The sequence below is a fragment of the Fringilla coelebs genome, assembly GCF_963513975.1.
Source record: "Fringilla coelebs genome assembly, chromosome: 31".
NCBI classification, from domain to species: Eukaryota; Metazoa; Chordata; class Aves; order Passeriformes; family Fringillidae; genus Fringilla; species Fringilla coelebs.
The window spans coordinates 1462816-1489862 of NC_140057.1; the positions used below are offsets into that span (position 1 = coordinate 1462816).

General features: G+C 50.5%; 1 protein-coding gene across 1 annotated transcript in view; it reads right to left on the reverse strand.

Annotated features, from left to right (window-relative positions):
• LOC311164363 (uncharacterized protein) overlaps positions 1–26148 on the reverse strand; it is a 55174-nt gene extending 29026 nt beyond the window's left edge. The window contains exon 1 of the mRNA XM_084223801.1: positions 26066–26148. The gene's annotated coding sequence lies outside the window, so the exon portion shown is untranslated. The remainder of the gene's footprint in view (positions 1–26065) is intronic.
• Positions 26149–27047: the final 899 nt, after the last annotated feature.

The following is a 27047-nucleotide window of genomic DNA, read 5'->3' on the forward strand; positions in this document are numbered from 1 at the left end:
TGGGACAATGACAGGGATGGAAACGTGGTGGGGTGACAGCCATGGGTGAGGACATGGTGGGACATAGGCAGTGACAAGTGGGGACATGGCCATGGCCAGTGTCATGGGGGGAAGATGTGGGGGATGCTGGGTTGGAGGGGGTTGAGGGTTCCTGGGAGGCACTTGGGGCTTGCTGAGGCCTTTGGGGAGCCCAGGCCCAGCGGCTGCGGCTGCGCTGGGAGACCCTGGGGGAGGTTCTGGGGCAGCTGCTCAAGGACCCCCTGACCTGGAGCCCCAGCCAGACACTGGGCTCCTGGCAAGGGATGAACGTCCTTGTCCCCAGGAGGGAAACCCCAGCACCCCCAGGGTGTCAGGGGCAGCTGAGAGGCCACAACAGGGAGGGGAAAGCCAGAGACAGCTGTCACACTCTTAAACTACACCCCAAAAGTCCCAAAACTGAGGGATTGCTCCCAGGAAAAAGCTGCCAGGAGCTGCATGAATTGAGGGAAAGGGGGGATGTGACCCCCCAGATTGAGCAGGAGGGACCTGGATCCCCCAAAACCAAACACAGGGACGAGAGGTGGAGCTGAAGGCAGGATGGGAGTGCAGGGGAAAAGAGGATTCAGAGCGGGAGAGGGATGGGATCCCCACATAAAGTTGGGAGGGGTCCTTGGGTTGGGGGAACAATGGGAGAGGGGAGGGAAAGGTGGGGATGGGATTGAAAAAGGGGGGTTCTGTGGGGATCCCTTTGTGTCCCCATCAGTTGATCCCTGGCGTGATTCCCTGGGGCTCTGGGGGGGAATGGATCCGCTCTGGGTGGGTCCCCAAGCCCCCTGCCCATCCCTGGGGGGCTCATGGGAGGTTCCCTGGTTCCCTCCACCCAAACGCTGCAGCTGTGGGAGAGAGGTGGGTGTGAAAGGAGGATCTGGGGTGGGCAGGGAGGAGGAGCAATAGGAAGAGGAGGGAGAGTGGAGGTGGAAGATGGGAAAAGGAAGAGGAAGAACAGGAGGAGGAAGAGGAGGAGCCCCAGCAGAACCACGCGGTTTTCCTGCCCACCCGCTGAGTCCGCAGCTCCCCTGGCCCTGGCAGCATCGACCCCCCCAGATCTCACAGGTGAATGGGAAAGGGGAGCTCACCCCAAATCCTTCGGGGTATCTCTGGGAAGGTTTTTTTTGCAGGGGAGGGGATGTTTGGATCTTGCAGGGCTCCAAAGGTGAGACACAGATGGCCCTTTGGAGAATTGTGGAGGGTTCCTGTGGCAAACTGTCTGTACCAGCTGGGGAGGTGGTACCAGGTGGGGGGGACATTGGTGTTGGGGCTCTGATTGGCATTGGAGTGGGGAGAGTAGCAAGGGCCAATCCCGGAGCTGAGGGATCCTGGAAGCCTGGAGGGGTGGGGGAGGCTGGAGGTGAGCAGGGTCTGGGCCCATCCAACCTTGAACAAGGTGGTTACTTCTCCAGCTGGACTTGGGAAGCAGGATCAAGGTGCTCACCCGTTGTTTTTCCCCCAAGCCAGGATTTGTCAATCCTAAACTTTGTCTGTTTGGAGCTGGAGGAGGCTGCAAGGAAAAGGAAGATGGTGTGGGACACTGAGGCAGGTGAGGAGGAAGCCACTGCCCTTTTCCCCCTCTCCTCTGCTCCATGTCTCAGCCCAGCATCGCCCCTGGCTGCAGGACAACCCCACTGCTGACACCGTGCTCCCAGGAATGAATTGGTGCTATCTCCTTCCCTTTCTGTCCTTCTTCCTTCCTCATTCCTGCCTCTCCTTTTCTTTCCTTACCCCAGGCACTGAGCTGCAGACTGAGACCAGAGAGAACAAATCCCTGTGGTACTCACATTTCTTTGAATAGAGACATAATTCTCTCTCCCAGGATTTTCCCTGGGAAGCTGTGGAAAGGCTGAGAAAGCTCAGAGGGGAAGTAAACAGTTCTTATCTCAGTTGCTGCTCCTGTTGTTTGGCACATGTGGAATGTGTTATGGAGATCGTTTATGGAGAGTAATTTGTTAATTGGATACTGGTGATGGTTGTTTGAACTGATTGATCAATTAGGTCAAAGCTGTGTCATGATGGTCAGTAAAAGGTCAGAGGTTTTTCTTTAGTATGTAATTTCCTATAGATTTAGTATAGCAATAGTGTAATGTAGTATAATATAGTATAGACTAAAGCATCTGTTCAGCCTTGGAAATCATGTTGTCAGATCACATCATTCCCTGGATGGGTTGGACAAAGTAGCAATTTAACAGGAGCAGAGAGCTCTCTGCGCAAAGGGCAAGGACTGATAAAAACTAATTGCAGCTTGTAATGTGAAATCACTGAAATGAATGTGAATGAGACTATATGCATATGTATAAGCAAGGGGGAGTTCTCAGGGGTGCACATGTCCTTTAGGGACAACAAGGATTTCCACATGCATCCAGTGCTGTAATAAACCTACCAGCTTTTCAACTTTTTACAAAGTCGTGGAGTTTCTCTTTTCTTTCCACTAATCATTTTGGCAAGCCAGCCAGGTGATTGTCTGTCCTGGCAGGGGCAGAAGGGAGGACAGACTCCCAGGCGCACCCCGGGATTTCCCTGGAGGAGCTCAGCTCCATCTGGGCTTGCCTCCTGCAGAGACAGACAAGGACCTGCTGGAGTCTGGATACACGGTCTGTGTATCAAAGGGCCCGGGGAGATAGGGCTGCTGATAAGTGACTCAGAGCTGTCTGAGTGCACAGCCTGGTCCCTGTGCTTGCAGGCAGCCATCGACCCCGAGCACGGGCGGCGGCAGAGGTTCCCGGCTGAGGCGCGGCTGGGAACGGGTTCATTGTTGGATGGAGCGGCCGCTGGCGACTCTGGGGTGAGCCGAGTGAACCCCAACTTTGTGTGCTCGTGGTGTGCGGACATTGTATGGGTAATGCACGGTGTGATTGATGTCAGTGTGTTTGTAATTGTGTGAGTGTGGGGTGTGTGAGAGAGAGCGAGTGAGTGAGTGCACCCCCAGCGTGCGGGGGGAGTTCTACCCGTGTCTGCAGCAGCCAGGTGAGGCCCGGAGCACCGGCTGGGACAGGCTGTGGGGACAGGGAACACCCGCAGAGGGGTGGAACCAGTGGAGAAACGTGGGTGAGGACATTTATTGATTATTGTGTTTAAAGGTGGTGATGTGGGATTTGTGTAGATTGTGCACATTTTAACCGTGTCCAGACAAGCTCAGGGGATTCCTCTGCCTCAATAGCTTGGATTGATCCCTGGAATTTTACTGTGTGCTGTTATTTTGATTGTGTCCAGAGTGTGTGAGGACCAGAAGAAGCTGATAAGCTGATGTGGGTAGATGCTGAAGTGTTGTATGTTGGGTTGTGTTGAGAAAAGTGGGCACTTGAAGAGATACCCCTTTCCCAGTGAGTTTGTGTGGTTCTTCCCCTGCATTGTGGTCATTTGATTCTCAGTATTGTAGGCTTGTATTTGTGGAGATTTTAGGATTTTGTTTGCAACAAGTGGAGCATTTTACACAGAAAAACTGCAGTAGGGTGATTTATGTTGAACTGTGGTTAAACAAATTAAAGGAATTTCAGGAACTCCCCTCCCACAGCAACTTAAGCCCTGACTCATGAATTGGAGATGGGGTGGGGGGGAGTCTGTGTTTGTGGGCATACCAGAGTTTTGCTGTAACAGGCACAGCCTTTTGCAAGGCAGCAAAGTGAGTGTCAGTAAAAACAATGCTTGAATTAGATTGTGCAGGAAGAGAACTGGAAAAGAATGAGATTTTGTAAAGCAGAGTTTGGGTGCAGGAGACCAAGACAGGCACTCTATCATTTGTGCTATTCTAAGGAAACGAAGGGTCCTCAGAGAGCTCTAAGGAATTTAGTAGCAGCCAGTTGCAAGAAGCAAAGAAGTAACAGGGTGTTTGAATTATTAGAAAAGAGAGTTTCAAGTAATTTAAGAAACCCGGCAGAAATAATTAGAGCTGAGTGTGCTCAGCCTATTTTATACCCCGAGACTTTGAATTAAGGCAGAGAGTTGGGATGGGGTAGAAAAATGGGAGCTAAGAAAATGAAGTTTTTAGTAGACACAGGGGAAACATACTCAGTGTTAAATAAAGCCTCGATGCCTACAACAGATGATTATGTTATGGTAAGGGGGCAACTGGCCAATCTGAAAAGCATACTTTACAAACCATCAAAATAGTCATAGGTTTTTATATATGCCGAACTCTCCAAAGGCCCTGTTGGGTAGGGACTTGTTGTAGCATCTGGAAGCAAAGATCACATTTAGAGATTGGGAGATTATTTTGGAGGTAAAGGATCAGCAATATGTAGACATACTAAGCTGAATTTTTACAATTAGTGCAGCTGAAATGGAAAATAAGGATGAAATTAACAAGAAAATAATGGATCCAGTGTTTCCTGGGGTATGGGCCTCTAACAAACCAGGGAGGGCAGAGAATGGACCTTCTGTGCAAGTTAAGGACAACAGCCAGCTAGGGTCAGGCAGTACACCTTGTGGCAAACCCATACACCCTACTAACATGATTGGCACCTGAGCTAACCTAGTTTACTGGTTTAGATCTGAAAGATGCTTTCTTTTGCCTCCCTATCCATGAAGCCAACCAGAAAATTTTTGCATTCAAATGAGAAAACCCTAAAAGCAGGCACAAAACCCAGCTCACGTAGATTGTGTTGCCTCAAGTCCTTCAAGGCTTCAAAATTACCCTGTTCTGTTTGGAGAACAACTTAGAAAAGATCTGGAGTCCTGGGAAGCTGCCCCAGAAGGAGGAAGGCTATTGCAGAATGTGGATGATCTCCTGACAGACACTCAGAGGAGGGAAGCATGTGTGGCCTGGACAGTAAGCCTTTTGAATTTCCCAGGGCTCCAGGGATAGAGAGTATCAAAAAAAACCAACCAAAAGGCAGAGGCAGTGAAACAGAAGGTAATCTACCTGGGGTGTGAGGTCAGTGCTGGGCAAAGGACTCTGTAGTCACTAACCTTGTGAACCCAGCTCCTTTTCTCCGTGGGATCAAGGAAACAGTACACCAGGATTGTCTGGAGACCATTGAAGCTGCTTACTCCAGATGCCCAGACTTGGAGGACACTCCTTGGGATGGTGCAGAGACCAGTTGTGCATGCACATGGAACCTTCTGGAGAGAGGGGACTGCTGGCCTCACAAGGTGAGAACATCAAACATGCACAAGAGATAATGTGGCTGCTGGAAGCAGTTCAGCTGCCTGAAAAGGTAGCAATTATGCATATTAAGGCACAGCAGAGAGTGAGCTCAGAATTGGAGGAAGGAAATGAGCTGGCAGATAGAGAGGCAAAGGAAGCAGTGAAAGGTGAGGTAACTGTTGATGGAGCTCTAATTCCAGGTGGACAAATTTCCCTTGAAGGTAAGCCAGAATACAATAAGAAAGATGGAAAACTAATCAAAGATCAAAAAAGGACATACAACCAAGAAGGGTGGGCTACCATTGGAGGGAAGCTGGTAATCCCTTCCCATTTGTTGTGGTCACTAGTAAGGGAGGAGCACCCGAAAGCACACTGGGGAGTAGAAGCCCTGAACACCTTCTTGATTGAGAGAATCGTTGCCAGGAATTTATATGGCACTATTACTCAAGTGAGCTGACAGTGTGATCTTTGCCTCCAGACTAACCCCAAAAATACCCCCAGACCAAAACTTGGTCAGACTGGGAGGGGCCATGGGCCTGGACAGCAGTGGCAAATTGACTTTTCAGAACTCCCAAGGAAAGGGGGGTACTGGTATTTATTAGTATTGACAGATACGTTTTCAGGATGGCCAGAAGCGTTCCCCACCAGAACTGTCAAGGCTCAAGAGGTGACCAGGGTATTATTACAAGAAATAATACCACATTTCAGAATTCCAGCCACAGTATCCTTGGATAGAGGATCACATTTCATTTCCGGAATAGTGCAACAGATTAGGAGCCACCTGGGCATAGACTGGGAACTTCACACTCCATACCACCCCAACTGAGCGGCCAAGAGGCGAAATTGAATCATTTGATGAAGCAGCAGATTGTAAGACTGGGACAGGAATTTGATCTGCCCTGGCCCCAAGCTCTTCCACTGGCATTGTTGTGAATTTGAACTAAACCTCGGGCTAAAGAAAGTCTAAGTCCCTTGGAAATGCTTTATAGAACACAACAGGAAATGCCCACCCACACTGGGGAGGTTACACTGGCCACCTCCATGGTGGCTTTAAGCAGACAGCTCAGAGAAATTGGGAAACAAGTGGCTGGAACTCAGAGCAGGGAGCTAGATGGACCAGTACATAACATACAGCCTGGGGATTATGTGTGTGTGAAGTGTCTGACAGAAAAGAGTTTGGAACCACAGTGGGAGGGACCATTCCAGGTGCTTCTCACCACCTTCACCCCAGTCAGGATTCAGAAGCAGAATGCCTGGATCCACCACGCTGGAGTGAAGCCGGCTTCAGAAGCCCCTTGGAAATTGACACCAAGAGACAATGAACTGAGACTGAAACTTATTCAGGCAAAATGAGTATATTGCAGGGCAGGGCATAGTTTGTAATTTTATTTATAGAATTGTTTTGTATATAATTGTAATTGAAGTCCTGGAGTACCTGTGTCCAAAACAATGCTGCATGGCCCGTGTCCCAGGTTTTAATCAGTACACTGGATCTATGAGAGAGCTGGCCACTGCAGCAGGTGGCCCAGCAAAACTGAAGCAGCCTTTACAGTCATCTCTATTGGCATTAGGAACTAGCCAGTGGCAGATTTCAGAAGTACTGCCAGAGTGGGAAAAGGCCAGGGACCAAGAACACAAGGTAACAGTAGAAGCACTTAGTACAGTCCAAGATAATGTGTCTTTAGCTTCCAGTTGTACACAAGCACAGCTATGGATGCAGGCAACAGCAGCTGTGATCACATGGGAATGGGGTGAAGGTGATTTTCCAGCTGAAATTCACAAGGTTGATGAAATCCTTTTTTCTATTCTTTTGTATAATTTTAATATACTATATATCATAAAACAATGAACTGAGCCTTCTGAAACATGGAGTCAACATTCTCGTCTCATCCTGGGACCCCTGTGAACACTGTCACAGGCTTGTTCTTCAAAGTCTTCTCAAACCTTTGCTTGGTATTTGATAATTTCGACACAACTGTGTATTAGGTGATCTGCTGGTTCTTCATATAAGAATTGAGCTGGATTTAAACTTCTGTTTACTTCTTATGTCAGGTCATCACTGTCTATTAAGATTATCACTGGCAGTTTATACACAGACACGAACGGGACGGGGCCACTGTGAAAAGCCTCTTGAGCTATTTATTTTTCAGCATCAGTCTCATTCCATGATTATGGCAATGGAGAGATGCTAACAGCTCGCTGTTCAGGCAGCAGGCCAAAGAAACTCAATGTTACAACACACCATAAAGCCGTGTTAGCCAATTACACAGAGCAGAAGCACACTGACAGTAGTTCTATCCAATCACCTTAAGCAAATGTAGCTCTGGGTAAAACAGTGGTGGCCTATTCTTGCAGACAATGGCCCGTTCATAAGAGACAAAGCACAGAGCACTATTCATACTTAACCTTCTAAATATTTACTTAAAATAAACTTTTTGCAACTTAGAAAGCCAAACTACACAGCTCTATTGTTCTATTTCTCATGTCTTTGCTACCGCTTAGATATTTTTTCTGCAGTTTTAGCACTTCACAATTCTGCTGTATCTGGGGCCTGTCTTTTTACCACCTTCCTAAAACTCTCTGATTTTATGGATTCTCACCATTCCCCCTCTCTGTTCACACAAAAAGAAACCTTCATAACGGTGTCATTAACTACTTGCGTTTCATAGCTCTACTATAATAGTTTTGCCTATAATCTGCTGTTCTTGCTGGTACTAAGCATTACTATATTACAGCACAGCAACTTAATGCTGTGAAGGCCCAGTCAGTGAAAAACTCATTAATCATGTCTGACAATCGTTACAAGTCATTGTTCAAAAAACTCTTCTCGATTCCAGGGTCTTAACTCAAATCCTTCCTCCATTTCTATACCTTCATCCATCATCTCCGTGAGATTTTGAACACTCTCTGTGATTCCACTTCCTGCTTCTTTCTCTTGAATGACAAAAACTCCTGTGACCATTTTGTTCATCATTCGTGGCACACACTGAAGTATGCAGGGGATTACTTTCAGTATCACTACCAAAACACCTGATACAGAGAGACCTCTCTTGCAAAGTTCCCTCAGCCAAGGTGCTAAGCTCCATTCTTTGAACAGATTATCCAACCAGGACCCACCATCCTCTTTAATTTGGGCTGTCAAATCTTTCAGTTTTTGTATGCTTTTGTGCATGGATTCAGAATGATCGGGCAGATTCATACAACACAATCCTTCAAATTCCTCACAACCATGCCCTTGTGCCAGTAAAAGAAAATCAATTGCTGCTCGATTTTGAAGGGTAGCATGTATTGTTTTTTGACCAAAGGCAACTCATTTACTGGCACACCAACCAGACAGGTTGGAAAAGGTTTTTCTGGTTCTGAATTAGACAAACATATAGAATCCGAGCCGGCTGCCTTGGTACGGTCACCCAAACATTTGTTTTCGGTTGTTCCACAGGCAAGTCTGCATGACAAAAAACAATTAAAACCCACCAATACCAACATACAACTTGCCTTTGCTTCATCTTTTTCACGAGCTAAGTTTTGGCAAAATCCTCACATATATATCAATGTTAAAACTTTGCTTTTAGCTGTAAGATAAAATTTGATTTTGAAAATTCAATAGAGGGGATCTATAACCTAACAAAAACCTAAACTTTTGCCAAAAATCAGCTCTAGGAAACAAACCTTTGACATACAATTGACACACTTATAAATAACATTAACACAAAATCAGAGTTTGCAGGTTCCACCGATGCACAAGGAGCGTCAGGCGTGGCCCGGGATCCCTCTGCTCGGCTCACGTCTGCGTTCTTGCTCCCTCGGCTCTGGACCCCTCAGCACGTTCTGGGTGCAATATGGTTTGACAGTTTTGACTGGGACCCACTTCATTCCTGCACCTGTAGAGACAGAAGCGTGCCCTTTGCCCCAGGTTATTAATCGAAAGGACCTTCAATTTGTCCAGACTCAGGGTTTCTAATTAAAACAGGAGGATTTTCTTACAGCTTCGCCTGTGTGTTATTTGAAAAATGCCTAAAAATTGGTGGATCAGGTTCTGCACCCGAGCTGTTTAAAAAATTAAAAACATACAAAGCTTTGTTCAGCCTCATCTGTGGTGTGACCTCTACTCCCCCTCTCTGTTGATCTAAAATGCATTTTAATGTTTGATGCGTCCTCTCAATAATTGCCTGACCTGTGGGAGAGTGAGGAACACCAAAGATGTGACAAACACCCCATCCTTTTAAAAATGTGGCCAATTTTTGAGATATATATACGGGACCATTTTCGGTTTTTACTTCTTGGGGCACACCCAATGAAGCAAAAGGTTGCAGAAAATGATGGCAGGCATGATTGCCTTTCACCTGTGTGAAGAGAAGCAAAAACTTCACCAGAGAACGTGTCCACTGGAACAGGAATATTTTTAAATTTGCCAAAGGAGGGGTATTTAGTGACATCTGTTTGCCACAACTGCAGGCTTTGCAAACCTCCTGGGCTGACGGCTCCTGTGGAAACAGGAGGCTGCACAAGCTGACAGTCAGGGCAAGCGCTGATGATGGCCTTGGCTTGATTCTTGGAAATTTGAAACATTCGCACAAGTGCTTGTGCGTTCTGATGAAAAAAGGCATGGCTCAGTTTTGCTTGTTCAAAAATGTTTGGCAAAGTGTTTGAAATAACCATTGTCAGTTTGTCCGCTCTCGTATTTCCTTCCACTAAAAATCCAGGAAGCGAAGAATGAGCCCTGATGTGAGAAACAAAATATGGATTAGTTCTATATTGCAAAGTTGTATAAAGACATGAAAGCCAACGATATAAAGTATCATTACTAACATCTTTCAAAAGTGACCCTTCTAATCTCTTAACTACATTAGCAACATAGGCAGAATCTGTGATTAAATTAAGAGGTTGTGGAAAGAGCTGGAAAACCCGAACCACGGCAGCAAGTTCCACAATCTGAGGAGACCCTTTTATTATTTGAATGTCAGATTCCCAAGCATTAGTTTTTGGTTCAACCAAGTTACAACTGATTTGTGACTTTTGCCAGAGCCATCAGTGAAGAGAGTGATTGCATTTAAAGGAATTTTACTTAATTTAGGTTTCTCTCTAAAACTCAATTTTGCCTGCAATAATTTGTGAGCTGGGTAGTGAACAGAACAAACACCTGGGAAGTCCAACAATGCATACTGCAAATCATCAGAATTTTGCATCACCCAATTAAGAGAATCTTTTTCCAATGGCAAATAGATAACTGCAAATTCTTGACCTGCTAAAGTTAGCAATCTGCTTCTGGCCTTAATTACAATTTGTGCTATCATTTCTAAAACTGTGAAAATAGTCTTTGGAAACCTGTAGGGAAGAAAAATCCATTCTATTATCAACAAAGGATCTATCTCAGAAGGGTCCCACTGAAAAATGAGATCACAAAATTGTATTTTTTTATCCTAAAATTGCAAAAAAGAAAGGCTTTTCCAGAACGCAGCGATGAGCTTGTCTTTTTTGGAGAGCTTCCATGACCTTGTCGAGGGCTGCACGAGCCTCAGGTGTTCAGGTTCTTGGAGAGGTGATGTCGCAGCTTCCTCTCAGCAAATCGAAAAGTGGACCCAGTTCATGGTTGGTGATTCCCAAAACAGGTCTGACCCAATTGATTTCTCCCAAAAGTTGTTGTAAGTCTTGCAGGTTGTTGACACTGGTTTATCACAAGCAAAGCAACAAGGCTTTTTATCAGAGTCCAGCTGCACAGTGCTAACAGAATTTTCCCAATTTTTTGCTTGTTTTTCTAGGAGCTTTACAAATTTATCCAATCGTTGTGTCAAATTATCTTCCAATGTTTTTCCTAAAGCACTGACCTGTAAATTAGCAAGGTGCTGTGGACCAGTGAGCCTACTGCAGGCTGTTAGCACATGTGTAACTGTTGGAGGCTGATCAGGCAAAGTTAAAATAATTTTTCTACAATCTTCATTGGTGTTTACAAAAACAAGATTTTGAAGAATATAAGAACAAGCTTGTTCATCTGGACATTGCTTTTCAACTGCTTGGGTTAATCTATCTAAGGAAGAACCATAGGATTCTGTTGCACTTTGCTTAATGGTTGTACATGCATTCACGTTTGTGCTAGCTGGCTCAATTGAAAACAAAGCTTTTCTAGCAGCGTCTTTAATGTCTGTTAATACAGGCTGAGGCAATTCTACAGCTTGATTTTCTGGTCTATGGTAAGGTGGATCACCTGCTAATTGGGTAACATCTAAATCCTCATAAGCAGTGTTTGCATATTTTACAACTAATTTATTAAGGAGTTTTTTGTATTGTAATTCCCATAAAAGATATTGTGAATTGGTTAAAATCAGGGAAGCCGCATTTCGACAATCAGCAGGGACTAAATGGTAAGAATTAAAAATACTTTTCAGCACATTATTAAAATAAGGAGAAGAGAACCCACTTTCTTTCAAAGCCTGATGCAATTCTTTTATATCATGGTGAGAGAGACTCTCAAATCTTGGATTTACATCATTCTGACCACACCTTACAGGTAATGCAAGGAGTTGTTTCTTTGAATCCAAATCTTTTTCTAAATGTTGATTAATATCAGACCAATTAGGTAACACCAATGGAGGCTCTAGATCTAATCTAGGTTGCATCCTAATTTTTTCCCTCATAATTGCTGTCTTTGGTGTGGAAGGGGTAAAATTCTCACTGACCCCAGCTGTTTTGGGAGTTCTGCCAAGCTGCAAGTTTTTGGCAGGGATCTTGCTGCAGCAACCAACTTTCCTGGGAGCTCTGCCAGTATAGGCGTGAGAAAAGGACTCGGAATTCTTGGCAGCAGCAACTCTGAACAACACACCCCCCTGGAGCCCTGCCCAGAGGGACAGAGGAGGACTCAGCCAAAGAATGTGGTGTGCTGATATCTGGAAGGGAGCCAGAATTAGACTCCTGTTCACAATCACTGAATTGGGTTTTGTTAGAATCAGGCAAATTGAACTGATCTTGAGTTTCAAATCCCAAATTTGCATTTGCTTCACTTTCGAATTCACTGTTACATGCTCTGCATCTCAACGGTCTCGGGGAAACAACTGGAGAGTGGCCAGCATCAAGCTGTGAGTTTAAAATGCTATTTTTCCCTCCAGCAGCAAACGAAACAGACTTTAAGACTCCCACATTATCATTCGCGTTTCTATTGAAAGTTTTCCTGAATCTCTTGCTTTTTCCCCAAGCCTCTGCCTGGGCAGGGTCATTCCAGACTCGTGACTGCCTCCCGTTGTCCCCCTGTCCTCCCCCTGCTCTGTCTCCTGCAGGCAGAGCCCGATTCACAGTTACGCCATCCTCTATATCAGAGTATGATGCACCACAGAAAAACCTGGGAGGGACTTGGGAGAACAATTCACAATAAAGGATTCTTCAAACTGCAAAGCAATCTGTCTGCCCGAACCAGCTCCGAGGGAGTGTCTTCCCGAGAAGGGGAAGCACTGGCAGGAGTGACCCCCACAGCCCCCGACCAGGCAGAGCAGACCCAAAGCTCCTCTCTGCCGTTCCTGCCTGCCCAATTTCAGAGCCAGCAGCTACTGTATCACAAAACCTCTTCAAACTCTCATCTCTAGTGTCTGTGCCAATTCCACCCTCCCCTGAACACAATTCAGAAACTCCCACATTCCCGGAATGCAATGAAAATTCCGAAAGCTTTCCCGACATTGCAGGAGTTTGTTTTTTCTCAGAGGGAGGGATGGAAGGCTGTTCTCAGCTGCAGGGATGTGGGGAGACCTGGAAGAAACGGGGGACATGACCCGAGCTGAAAGCTGCTCCGGTTCCAAGCTTCTGGGGGACGCGACGCCATCAACATTGCCGGGAGAAACAGCGGAGGCGCCAGAAGGGAAGGAACTCTGAACACAACCCGACATCCCCCCAGAAAACAACCATGGCCCAGCATTACTTGGATTTAAAGGGTCTGAGCAAGATGTTTTGTTCTGTTGTTCAAAAATGTCTCTGTTACAGTCATTCTGCTTAAAATTCTCCATTAAAGCTCTAGAGACAGGCATTAGTTTGCCCACAGTCTCTCCCTTTTTGAGAGTGAACAGATTATAAATTTTCCAGTTTATTTGATCTAAAAAATTGAAGGTAAAAGCAGACTGCAAGTCTACATTTTGAATATTTGCTTTTACCCAGACTAATAAGTCTTTCAGTTCAATTTTTGAGATATCTGAACGTCCTGTATTTTGTAAAATTTTCTCAAGCCAGTAAAAGACGTCCCATTCTGTTTTAGATAAATGATTTCCCATCTCGTTGCCCAGGAGCCCCTAAAATAGCTGCTTATTACTTACAAGGACATCAGATGCAGACGACAATGAAGGGGATGATCTATTCCTCTTGTTAACAACCTGGGCCTCCGGCGACCGAGTTGTCCACGATCTTCTTTTTTAATCCTCTGGTCCAACCCAGCTCGTCACACGGGGCACCATTTATCACTGGCAGTTTATACACAGACACGAACGGGACGGGGCCACTGTGAAAAGCCTCTTGAGCTATTTATTTTTCAGCATCAGTCTCATTCCATGATTATGGCAATGGAGAGATGCTAACAGCTCGCTGTTCAGGCAGCAGGCCAAAGAAACTCAATGTTACAACACACCATAAAGCCGTGTTAGCCAATTACACAGAGCAGAAGCACACTGACAGTAGTTCTATCCAATCACCTTAAGCACATGTAGCTCTGGGTAAAACAGTGGTGGCCAATTCTTGCAGACAATGGCCTGTTTATAAGAGACAAAGCACAGAGCACTATTCATACTTAACCTTCTAAATATTTACTTAAAATAAACTTTTTGCAACTTAGAAAGCCAAACTCCACAGCTCTATTGTTCTATCTCCCATGTCTTCACTACAGCCGAGGCCCTCGGAGCGTCCGGCACTCAGGAGCCCGAAGCTCACGGCTGCTTTATAAAGCTGACACAGCAGGCAGGATGGGTCTGGGTATGAGTGAGAGTCTGTCCAAAATATCCCTCATCTGCCTCATGATTGTCATGGAGGGACCGCTGAAGAAAAGACACCGCTGTCCAAAGGCCTCTGGCTCTGTAGGAGAAAGTTACACGCCGAGGGCTGGGAGACCTGAGAGCACGGCAAAGCTACTGCTGTCACAGGTGTGTGTATTTGCTGCATGCTACACTGAGCTCCATGAGAAGAAAAAGGACATTCTGACATTTTGCAACAATAGCTCTGGGATATTTCCCCCACCACTTCTTGGCCTGGCTGGACTTTTCCTGAGTTTTAGGGGTGCTCCCTCAAAGAAGACCCCTTCCGTCCGTTTGCACCCACCGTGACAGACAAACTGAGATGTAGCAAACCACCTCACCAGAGAAGAGCCAGGACATGAAATCCCCATGGGAAAAGGCCTCTCCCACACTTTCCAGGGACTGGGACTGAAGCCCCCAGCCCGGGGGAGGTGCCGGGGGGAGGCGAGCTGACCAAAGCAAGATGGATGTTGCAGGTGCGGGCACTGAACCACGAAAACAATGGCTCTGGCCCACTGAGATATGGACTGTGTGCACCCTTCTTCCATATATCAGGTTTTCCCCTCAAAAATACAATAGATTCAGTTTCAAAATCATTCCCTTCCCCCATCAAAAAAGTGTATGTTTTTTGCACCCTGAGATGATGAACCATCAGGAAACCCATTCACAAGGACAGCTCGTGAGAGGGAGAAGGGGGAAAGGCCGGCGGCCAGAGCCTGGAATGGAGGGGGAGGAGGAGGGGACACCCCAAAGGATGAGCAGGAGGGGCTGAGGGATGGGGGAGGTGAAGAAAGGGTGGGAGATGGTGGGAAAGTGGGGAAAAGGGAAGGGTGAGACCCAAAAACTGAGCCTGGAGGGATTGGTGATTGGGGGAAAAGGGTGGTAAAGGGGGGAAAGGGACCCCAAAAGTGATTTGGGGAATTGCTCGAGGTTGGAGGTGAGAGGATGAGAAAGGGGAAATGGGGGAAGGGGGTGCGGGGTGGGGATGCAGGGTGGCACCTGGAGCTCTCGGGGTTCGCCCCTGACCTGCACACTCAGGGGTGTTCCAGTGGATTGCAAAGGCTGAGTGTTACTTCATTAACGGCACCGAGAGGGTGAAGTACGTGGAGAGGCACAGCTACAACCGGGAGCAGCTCCTGCACTTCGACTGCGACGTGGGGATCTTAGCGGGGTTCACCCGCTTTGAGGAGAAGGTGGCCGGGTACTGGAACAGCCTCCCAGATTTCATGCGGCTAAAAAGGACCGCGGTGCACTGGTACTGCCGGAGCAACTACGAGGTGGTCGCCGTGTTCCTGACGGAGCGCCGAGGTGAGCGCGGGGCAGAGCGTGTCCCCTCGGGCCCTGCCCTGGCAGTGACCCTGGAGCCCCTCAAAACCTCCCTGGGAATCGCCCCAGAGCCCTCAGCGCTCCTTGTGCCCATCCCCGGCACCTCCGTTCCCTCCGGGTCGAGCCCAGTCCATCCCAGTCTCTCCCACTCCATTCCCAGTCCATCCCAGTCTCTCCCACTCCATTCCCAATCCATCCCAGTCTCTCCCAGCGACTCACGGCGTCTCCATCTCAGTCGGGCGTGCTTTTGACGCCCGTCAGCCAATCAGAGCGCGTGTCTCAGATGACTCATCGGTTGCCAGGCAGACCCGCAGTGCCGAGTGCCCCGCGCTGGACTCGGCCTCCCAGTGCCGCGCACGTCATTCCCAGTTCCTCCCAGTGCTGCCCCAGTCCCTTCCACTCCTCCTCAGCCCATTCCCAGTCTGTTCCCAGTTCACTGTAGGACCTCCAGCCTCTCTCCCAGTGCTCCGCCCCCATCCCCTCCCATCTCTCCCAATCCATCCCAGACCAATCCCAGTCTCTCCCAGGCAATTTCGAGTCCATTCCCAGTCCCTTCTACTCCATTCCCAGTCTCTCTCAAGGCCATTCCACCCCTCCCCTCTCTCTCCCAGTTTCCCCCAACTGATCCCAGTGTGTCTCTGCTCTCTCCCAGTTCCCCCCACCGTGTCAGTCTCACTGGTGCCCTCGAGCTCCCAGCCCGGCCCTGGCCACCTGCTCTGCTCCGTGATGGATTTCTGCCCTGCCCACATCCAACTGAGGGGGTTCCAGGGCCAGCAGGAGCTCTCAGACCACGTAGTGGCCACCGACGTGGCCCTTAACAGGGACTGGACCCACCAGCTCCTGGTGCTGCTGGAAACCCCCCCAGTGTGGGGTCACCTACACCTGCCAGGTGGAGCACGTCAGCCCTGAGCACCCCCTGAACCAGCACTGGGGTACAGGGGAAGCACTGGGATGTGCTGGGAGCCACTGGGAGGGAGTTGGAGAGAGCCTGGTTGAAACTGGGAGAGGGGCTAGTCGGTCTGGAAGGGCTGGGAAGGGGTTTGGATGATGTTGGGGAGGGTGGGATGGGGTTTGGGAGGTCCTGGTGGGCACTGGGAGGGAGTCTGGGGTGCTGGGTATAACTGGGAGGGATTTGAGTGGGCCTGGAGGGGCTGGAAGGAGATTGGGGATGGCAGGGGTTGGGTTGAGGTTGGTTGTGCTGGGAAGAGGGTGGGAGGAGTCTTGGTGAGTCCTGGTGGGGCTGGGAGGGATCTAGGAGAGGGTTTGGGGATCCTAGGGTGGTGGGGAGCAACTGGAAGGGGGTTGTGGGATCCTGTGAGAGGGATGGGAGAGGCTTTGGTGGGTCCTGGGGAGGCTGGGAAGAAATTGGGGAAAGGTTTCAGGAGGTCCTGGATGGGCTGGGAGTGACTGGGGGGGTGCTTGGAGGGGTTTGGGGTGTCTGTGAGAGGTTTTGGGGTCCTGACCCCTGCAGACCCCCCAGAGGTGCCGCCGGACGCCGCCCGCAGCAAGATGCTGACGGGAATCGGGGGCTCCGTGTTGGGCTTCGTCTTCCTGGTGCTGGGGCTCGGCTTCTACCTGTGCAAGAAGGTGAGAGGGGGTCCTGAGGGCCATGTCCCCACTCCCCCCAGGCATGTGTGCTCCTCCTGGGGCCCCCCAGCCCAGTGTCACCCCCTTTTCTCTGCCCTCAGAGCTCCTGAGCCGCTGGCGGCCACAGCCCCTCCCTGTGGCCTCGGGCCCAGCCGGGACCCCCCGCTCCATCCCCTGCTGATTTTGGGGGTTCGTGTGTCCCCCCAGCCCCACTGGCACTCACAAGAGAATTTGCTATCACTTTATATGAAGTTCAGAGTTATATACTAGCACAGTACAGAGTATGGAAAATACGAAAGCTAAAACATAAGGCATCATTCTTATGGTCTTGATCACCACATGGCCATGGCTGCATTGTGGTCACAGCTTGGTCACAATCATCTCATGCTCATGGCCATCTCATGGTCACGGTCCTGTCATGGTCACATTCATGGTCATCTGACTTTAATGGTCATCTTATGATCATGGCTGTGTCATGGTCACGGTCATCTCAGGGCCATCTCAGGGCTATGGTCATTTCCTGATGACCATCATCCTGAACTCATGGTTATCTCACTGGAATGGTCAGCTCACAGTCCCCTTATGATCGTGATCACACATGGCCATGCTGTGTTGTGATCATCTCATGGCCATCTCTTGGTCACAATCATCTCATGCTCATGGTCATCTCTTTGTAATGCTCATCCCATGGTCCTGCTCGTGTCATGGTCACGGTCACGGTCATTGCACGGTCACGGTCATTTTATGATCATCTCACGTTCAACTCATTTGCCACAATCTTACCATGGTCATCTCTTGGCTATGGTTGGGTCATGGTTGTGGTTATCTCATGGTCACAGTCATCTCATGGCCATCACATGCTCATGGCCATTTCCTGCCAGTCATCATCTCATCCTCTCATTCCTCTCATTGTTGTGTGTCGCTATAGAGCCCGACATGGTGCAAGCACCAGGACTCCATCAGAAGGCTGTATGGGCTCATTTATTAAAGCAACATGGTGCCTTTATAGTTTTACAGGATATTTACATTTGCTTAGAAACACATACACTGCCCAATGGTCATGAAAAAGAAACAAAACCCTAAAAATGTGAAAAGGAGCTACACCACTCTGTGAGCCAACCAAAGTCCATATCTTTTTACTTTCTCACTTTCTTCATGTTGTCATGGTGATAGCTTTGGTACCTTCCTAAAGGGAGATAAGAGCTTTTGCTTATCTTCAGGAAGTAACCTTATCTTTCCTTATCTTCCAAAGTAACCACCCTGTCCACCCTGGGGCAGGCCCAGACCCTGCTCATCTCCAGCCTCCCCCACCCCTCCAGGCTTCCAGGATCCCTCAGCTCCAGGATTGGCCCCTGCTGCTCTCCCCACTCCGATGCCAATCAGAGCCCCAAAACCAATGTCCCCCCCAACTGGTACCACCTCCCCAGCTGGTACAGACAGTTTGCCACAGGAACCCTCCACAATTCTCCAAAGGGGCATCTGTGTCTCATCTTTGGAGCCCTGCAAGATCCAAACATCCCCTCCCCTGCAAAAAAACCCTCCCAGAGATCCCCTGAAGGATTTGGGGTCAGCTCCCCCTCCCCACTCACCTGTGAGATCTGGGGGGGTCGATGATGCCAGGGCCAGGGGAGCTGCGGACTCAGCGGGTGGGCAGGAAAACCGAGTGGTTCTGCTGGGGCTCCTCCTCTTCCTCCTCCTGTTCTTCCTCTTCCTTTTCCCATCTTCCATCTCCATTCCCTCCTCTTCCCATTGCTCCTACTCCCGGCCTACCCCAGATCCTCCTTTCACACCCACCTCTCTCCCACAGCTGCAGCGTTTGGGTGGAGGGAACCAGGGAACCCCCCATGAGCCCCCCAGGGATGGGCAGGGGGCTTGGGGACCCACCCAGAGCGGACCCATTTTCCCCCAGAGCCCCAGGGAATCACTCCAGGGATCAACAGATGGGGACACAAAGGGATCCCCACGGAACCGCCCGTTTTCAATCCCATCCCCACCTTTCCCTCCATTCTCCCATCATTCCCCCAACCCAAGGACCCCTCCCAACTCCATTTCGGGATCCCATCCCTCTCCTGCTCTGAATCCTCTTTTCCCCTGCACTCCCAACCCTTTCCCATCCTGCCTTCAGCTCCACCTCTCATCCCTGTGTTTGGTTTAGGAGGATCCAGGTCCCTCCTGCTCTGTCTGGGGGTCACATCCCCCCTTTCCCTCAATTCATGCAGCTCCTGGCAGCTTTTTCCTGGGAGCAATCCCTGAGTTTTGGGACTTTTGGGGTGTAGTTTAAGAGTGTGACAGCTCTCTCTGGCTTTCCCCTCCCTGTTGTGGCCTCTCAGCTGCCCCTGACACCCTGGGGGTGCTGGGGTTTCCCTCCTGGGGACAAGGACGTTCATCCCTTTCCAGGAGCCCAGTGTCTGGCTGGGGCTCCAGGTCAGGGGGTCCTTGAGCAGCTGCCCCAGAACCTCCCCCAGGGTCTCCCAGCGCAGCCGCAGCCGCTCGGCCTGGGGTCCCCAAAGGCCTCAGCGAGCCCCAAGTGCCTCCCAGGAACCCTCAACCCCCTCCAACCCAGCATCCCCCACATCTTCCCCCCATGACACTGGCCATGGCCACGTCCCCACTTATCACTGCCCATGTCCCACCATGTCCTCACCCATGGCTGTCACCTCACCACGTTTCCATCCCTGTCATTGTCCCACACATCTCCATCCATGCCTGTGACCCCCAGGTCCCCATCTCTGTTCATATCCATGTGTCCCCTTGTCAGCCTCCATATGTCCTACCACGACTAGAGCCATGTCTTAGTTCAATGTCTATTTTTAACTCAATACTAGACATTTAAAAGGGATAAAGAGAAATGAAATAAAAATGAAGGCCAAAAGAAAAGCATTTCCTTGTTCTTACCAGCTGAAGATCCACTGCTTAGCTAGAAGGGAAAAACCTTTTCTTGGTGGAGTTTCTATCCCACTGTCTCCAAAATCTTGGTCTTTTCCTCAGCTTTTCAACATTTGGCTGTGGAAGACACCCTTGGGCAATAGGAAATCAAAATCATGGAATCCCTGAAGTTGCAAAAGAACTTGTCCTAGTTCAGGGCAAATTTGGGAGAGAACCCCCAAAGGGATTCCTCTGGAAAGCAGATTCCATCAGCTCCTCCCACAACTGGTTCAGGAAAAATAAAATACCTCCTTGGAAAAAAGTGGAAAAAACTGTTTATTACATAATAAAACCTAATCAATATTAAACTATAAAACCTCTTGCTGCTCTAAAACAGAGACAAACTCACAAAGTCCCTCCGTGGGCTGTAGCTCAGCTCACTCAGTCTCTTATCAGTCCCTCCGGCGCTGGAAATGCCGCGGCCCAGGCCCGGCCCGGTGGGCCACAGGTGTGAGCTGCCGGTGCTCTGCTGGTGCTCAGGCCAGAGCAGGTTCAAACAGGTCCAAAGAAAAGGGGAAAAACCACAGCCCAGGGAACTTCTTTGCCTCACCTAGCTAAAACTAACTAAAAGCCAAGGAGAGCTCTGTCCTGCTGTCTGTCCATCCGCAGACAACACAGTGCAGGAGCAGGAATGTGGAGGAGTGAATGCAGTGTCTGAAAACAAACTGTGCACTGCTTCTATCCCCCTTCACTCTCAGGACAAGTCTTGAAAGTGCAAAACTTATTATTCAGCATAAACGTTACAGACTGCGGATACAAGCATCATATAGTCAACCCAGAGTATACCTCCAAGATGATCCAGTACTCCTTGATGCCACCAGAAGATAGGATTGAATGCAAAAGATTTTATGGGGTTGAAAGTTGACAAATCTGCTCTCCCCAAGGAATTCCCATTGTTGGTCTGCGTCCCAATGGATGTTCCTGCTGCTGGGTTTATCTAGCTGCCCACAGGGAACCAGGAAGATGTGGAGCCTCCAAGCCAGGTGTCTTCCCAGCACAGATCACCAGGACCACGGATCACCAGGGCTCTGCCCAACGGGGTCACTGGGGATCATCCAGTGCGGATCCTCTCATGGGGGATGGAGCTGGAGCAGCACACGAAGCTCTTCCAGCACTCAGGGCACTCACAGGGCTTCCCTTAGTGGCAACTCCGTTGGTGTTGGGTCAAGGTTGAGCTCGAGGAGAAGCTCTTCCCACACTCCCCACACTCGTAGGGCCTCTCCCCGGTGTGGATGCGCCGGTGGGTGGTGAGGGTGGAGTTGTGCTTGAAGCCTTTCCCGCAGTCGGGGCAGCGGAAGGGCCTCTCCTCTCTGTGAATCCGCTCATGTACGAGGAGAGTGGAGCTGATCTGAAACCTCTTCCCACACTCAGGACACTCGTAGGGCATCTCCCCGGTGTGGGTGCGCTGGTGTGTTCTCAGGCCCGAGAGCCACCCAAAGCTCTTCCCACATTCCAAGCAGGTGTGGGGCCGTTCCCCTGTGTGGGTCACCTGGTGCTGATTTAGGGCCCAGCTTTCTATGAAGCTCTTCCCACACTCCCCACACTTGTAGGGCTTTTCCCCAGAGTGGATCCTCTGGTGCTTCCTCAGGTTGAACCTCCAGCTAAAACGCTTCCCACACTCCAAGCACTTGTGGGGCTTCTCCCTGCCATGAGGCTTCTCCACCAGCTCCGAGCTCCGGCTGGATCTCCAGACACCTTCCTGGCTCAGCGGGGCTCTTTCCTCCTCACAGCTCCCTGGGCTGGGTTTGCAGCCCCTCCTTGTGCGGGATCTCCAAGGATTTTCCTCCTCCTCCATCCAGACACAACCTGGGAATGAAAAATCCTGGTTTGGGGTAAAAAAACAAGATGAGAATGCCATGAGTTGGGAGTTCCTACATGCCCAAGTTCATCTCATTAAGTCACTGGAAACCTTGTATCTCTAAGAACCTCCAAAACAGAAAGATTCAGCACAAAAATCCTCCAAAAATCAAAACACAGATCGAAAACTTCCCAAACATCAAGATTCAGCAAAAATCCCCTCCAAAATATAATTCAGAACCCACAAAAAAACCATAGTGCCAAAAATTAGCCCAAGGAAGCTCAGAAACACCAAGATTCACACCTGTGAAAATTGTGGATCGCCCTCCTTGCTGACCTGCTGCGTGGGGGGGGGGGGGGGGGGGGGGCAGGGACACGCTCCTGGGGCTGGGGGGGAGGCTGCAGATACAGGGAGGGGTGGAATCTTGTGGTTCTCCCTGTTTCTGCTCCTCCTCCTCCTGTATCACTACTCTTCCTCAAACTCCTCTTCCTCCTGCTATTCCTCCTTCTCCTGCACAATCCCACCTTATCCTCCCATGTACAGTGTTTGACCATTCTGTTCCTCAACCCTGCTTCTCCTTCCCTTCTCCTCCTGCCCCCAGGCCCAGCACCCACTGCCGGCTCCCTCTTCCCCCCAAACCCACAGCATCCCACCGCAGGGGCAGGGATGGAGCTGGGCCAGCTCGGGCTGGGGCAGCGCTGGGCTCTCGGCCGCTCCCGCCCGCACTCGCTCCCCACTGCAGCCGCTCCCGCCAGCACAGAGCGGGGGGGCCCGGCCTTGGCGCTGCCCCACTCCCACCTCCCCAAATTCCCCTCGCGGGGGCGCTGGGGCCAAACGGGGAGCGCAGGTGGGGAACGCTGCGAGCTGCGGCTCTGCCTGGCAACTGGTGAGTCATCAGCAGTGCGTGCTCTGATTGGCTGAGCACTGCCTGAGGGCTGGGGCTGCAGCAAGGGGGGACACCCTGCTCCAGGGGGGATGTCCCACAAACGGGGGACCCCATGAAAGGAAAGAGAAGGAAAGTGTCTTTACAAACAGATGCTGTGAATCCCCTCAGAGATAGGGCCAGGGACACGTACATAAGGAAGTGACAGGAGAATGCTTTTAGTTGATGCTGCTCATCATTATTAGCTGTTATTAGTTGATGTTATTATTTGATGCTGCTGTTATTAGACTGCTGCTAAGCCAAGATCCTGCTAAAATCATGAACTTCGAGAAGAACAACAGACTTAACAGAGACATGAATATTGTTTGCTAAACAAAAGTGGGGAGCATATTAGGAAGGGTGTATGTATTAGGTGGATAGGGATGTCTGTACCTCTCAAGGACTTGAGCCAATGTGTAATGGGCAGATATTCAATTATCTCCCTTGCAATTCATGTCTCCAATTCTTCACTCTAGTGCAATTCTCCACCTAGTGCAGGCTGGAGATAAGGGATGCACATTTAAAGCAGCAGGCTCTGGCCAGAATCCTGTCTCCTGTGAAATCTCTCCCACAGGAAGCTGGGCTGGCACTGACCCTGCCTTGGCACTTTGCTGTTCCCAACACCCACCCAGGACATCGGCTCCTGCCTAAGGAGTGCAAAGCAGCCCCACTGGTGGCCAAGTGGCCCATGCCAAGTGTCCCTGAGGCCACAAACAGCCGCCAGCACAGCTCAGCACGGGGGGACCCCTCAGCCTCGGCTCAAGGGCTCTCAAGCCCCGGAGATTTGCACTCCCCGCCCGCAGCAGCAGCAGGGGAGGCCGCCACTCAGCTGCCCTGAAGGCAACGCAGCAGCAGCCAGGGCTCCACAGCGGGCCAAGCCCCTGCGCCTGCCCACACATCCTCTGCTCAAATCCTCTGCCTGGCCACCCTCCTCGGCATCTCCAGCCCCTGGGGCCAAGCCTTGCTGCCACTGCTGCAGCTTCAGCGCTTGCTGGGCCTGCCCTGCCACAGCTGCTGGGGAACACAAGGGCACAATTCCACTCTGGGGCTCACTTACCCTCACACACTGGGCTGCCTGCGATTGCATGGCTGCAAAATTCACCATCTAATATTCTTCACAATTTTTTACATTGTATTTCTCTACTCAGGCTTGGTTTGTCTTTGCCTTGGGGAAAGGAATTCCAATGGTTTTTTCCCAAGGGATGTTACACCACTCAATGGAGATGAGTTTAACATCTCAACAGACTGGGAACAGCCCAAAAGATGCCCACAGAGATAACGACCAGCAACAAAACATCAACCCCCAGCAGCAAACAGCAACCAACAGCTACCCCAGACACTGCCCCCGGCAGAGCTGGAGACACCTGGTCTGGAAAAGGCTGAGAAGGAAATCCAGGAGTGTGCACCTAATCAACATCACAGGCAAAGCAATCCGGGTCCCACAGGAAACCAAATACTAACAACTACACAACTTGGAAACTATGAACATTAAACCAGTGGATTTAGATTGGTTCAGACTGTATCAAATTTAGGAAAAATCCAGTAAAATTCACAGGTCTCATGGAATGATTTTCTCTCCACATCCAGGCTGTTTGTGAAAGAAATTATTTCTTTGCACATCCTGGCCAAAAGAACACCCCGGCCAGAATAAGGTAAAGCCTTGATTTAATGTTGTTGGAGACTTCTTGTTCTTCCCCCAGGTTTGGTCACAAAATTGCACCATTAGCATGTCTTCCCTAATATTCCTACTTTTATATTGTCAGTTTGGTTTGGGACAGGGGTGTGAGAATCAAGTTTTATTGTTAGGAGAAGTATGAAAAACGTTTATTCCTTTGGCAATGTTTTGTGTGTGTGTGTGTGTGTGCCTTCTAGCCAGGGCAAAATTTTCATCTGGGTTTTTCGATGTTCACCTTCAGACAGCATTCTGAAAAATTATAAAGCTTCAAAGGTGACTCTTTAACACATAAAGAGTTAAAAAGTACTGTTAAAAAAAAAAAAAGGAGAAACAAAATGCAGTGAGGGGAAAGGGTGGGAACCCCTGGGTCACTGGATGGCTGCTCTGGAAGAGAAGCTTCATTCCAGGCAGCCTGGAGAGGAGCTTTAGAAATGCAAATTAACACTGCTGGGCAAAGTGTGGGCAATGTACCTGGGTCTCTTGCCTGGGGCAGGAATTGGGCTCATTCCCTCTGCCCCTCACCCCAAGCTCTGCCTGCTTGCACTGATGGAATTTGCACAGCTCCAGGCACAGCCCCTGCTGAGGATATCTGACTGCAACAGAAATGGGTTCAGCTGCCAAGGGAAACAGCAAATGGAGAATCTTCTGAAAGGTCACTTTAAAAAGTTGGGGGGAATCATCCCTCTGCCCACTGCAACACCTGCTGTCACTCTCTGTGTTATATAGGGGGTATTAGAACCAGTTTATTTTGGGATTTGGTGGGGGTCTTTTGTGGTTTTTGGTTATTTAGGAAAATCAGTTAGGAATCCAAGAATGTTATGTTTAAATTACAGAAAAGCAATCAATTGATGCAGCCCTGGCTCCTGAGGGAGCACTAAAAATGGGCAAAAGCTGAAAGGCCACCAGGACAAAAACCTACAACACCATGGACCAGCCCCTGGGGGCATTGAGAATAATCCAAACCAAAAAAACACTCAGGAAATGAGATTGACTCCATAGTAATTCATGTTTGTAAAGACAATTGGTGAAAAAACAAGAGGAGGGATTGCAAGGAATAAAACGAATGAGTCTTCACAAAGAGATGCTCTGAATCTGCTTGGAGATAGGCTCAGGGACTGGTACAGTTTTAAAAGAGTTACTAATTGACACGGACTGCTGCTCAGCCAAGGTCCGGCTAAATTCCCCAACATCAAGAGTAAAAACAGAGATTTAATGCAGCTATGAATTTAGGGTGTGATACTAAAGGGGGTGCACAGTAAAGGGCACATACAGCAGGCAGATCGGGGAGTCTTGGACCTTTCGAGTACCTCGGCCAGTGCGGTGAGGGGAGGGGGAGAAGTGGCCGGGAAATGAGGATAAAAAGCGAGGCTAAGATTGAAAGAGCGTCTGGGAAATGCCCCACGGCCTCTCCCTCTGCTCAGCAATAAAGTCACTTGCACAGGACTCCTCTGGCTGCCCCGGCCACAGAAACCTCCGGCGACGGGAATTTCCCCGCACAGCCCCGGCACGGGGCAGCCCCCTCTGGCCCAGCCACACGAACCGGGCCGAGCCAGCGCTGCTCCGCCAGCGGCTCCTGCCGAGGCAGCGCCGGCAAGGAGACCGCGGGCAGCCGCTCCCGCAGCGCCCTCAGCCCAGGGCCCACACGGCCCGGACACGGCACAACCCACCCGCCCGAGCCCCCTGCCGCCCCCGAGGCCCGCAGCGAGCCCCGAGCCCCCGCACAACCCAGCGCGGCTCCCACCTGCGCCGCGGCCGCCTCCGAGCTCCGCCGCCGCCTCCCCGCGCTCCGCCCGCTGCCGCCGCTCCCGGGCCCGCACACGCGCTCCGCCAATGGCGCCGCCGCGCAGCCACGGCCGCCCTCAGCCCGGCCCCGGGGCCCTGCTCGGCCCCGCTCCCGCCAATCAGCGCGCCACAACCACGACTGACGGCACCAACGCCCAATCGCAGCCGGGCCCGGGCTCTGCACGCGCCACGGCCCCGCCCCGCGCTCTCAGGGCCCCCCGGGCTGCGTGAGGGCAAAGGCGGAGCTGAGGAACAGCCCTGGGCCGGGCCCGGGCCCGAGGGGGATTGGGCTGCAAACACAAACAAACTTCTCCGCAGCTCCCGCCACGGCTTTCCCGGCACTGCCGCTTCGGTGCCTCCGGCTCCGCGGGAAGCCCTGGAGCCTCACTTCTCCTACCCCTAATTAGGAGCACCAGTGCATCGCTTCGATTTCCCCCAAGAAGGGAAAACCAACCAGAATTCCTTCGACTGCGTGGAGGTGTGGAGAGACTTCTGGCAGAAAACGACAAAAATGGTTCTTCCCCAAGTTGGGAAGCAGCAAGTAAACAGAAGTGATGCGGGCCCGCCCAGCAGCGCCTCTCTGCCGTCCCAGCTGAAGCCCTCGCCGGCTGCTCCAGGCTCAAGGGCAGACCGGGAGCTCTGGGAAGGGGCCCCGGCTCGGGGCGCAGCCCCCGGGGCAGCCCCACGGCCCCCACGGCAGCTCCAAGGCTCCTCCAGCCGGGATGGAACGTGGCAGCGGGAGCAGGGGAAGGGACGGGGCTGCCGGAGCCCGGGGAACACGAGAGACATCGGGGGCGCTTCACGAGCCTTTAATGCAAAAGATAAAATGATAAGAAAGGCAAAAGCAACAGCAACAGTGTCACCATAGCACAGGGCCACACGGGGACATGTCCCATTGGAGTGCGGTGATGCTGTCCCGATGCCAGGCACCCACCAAAGCC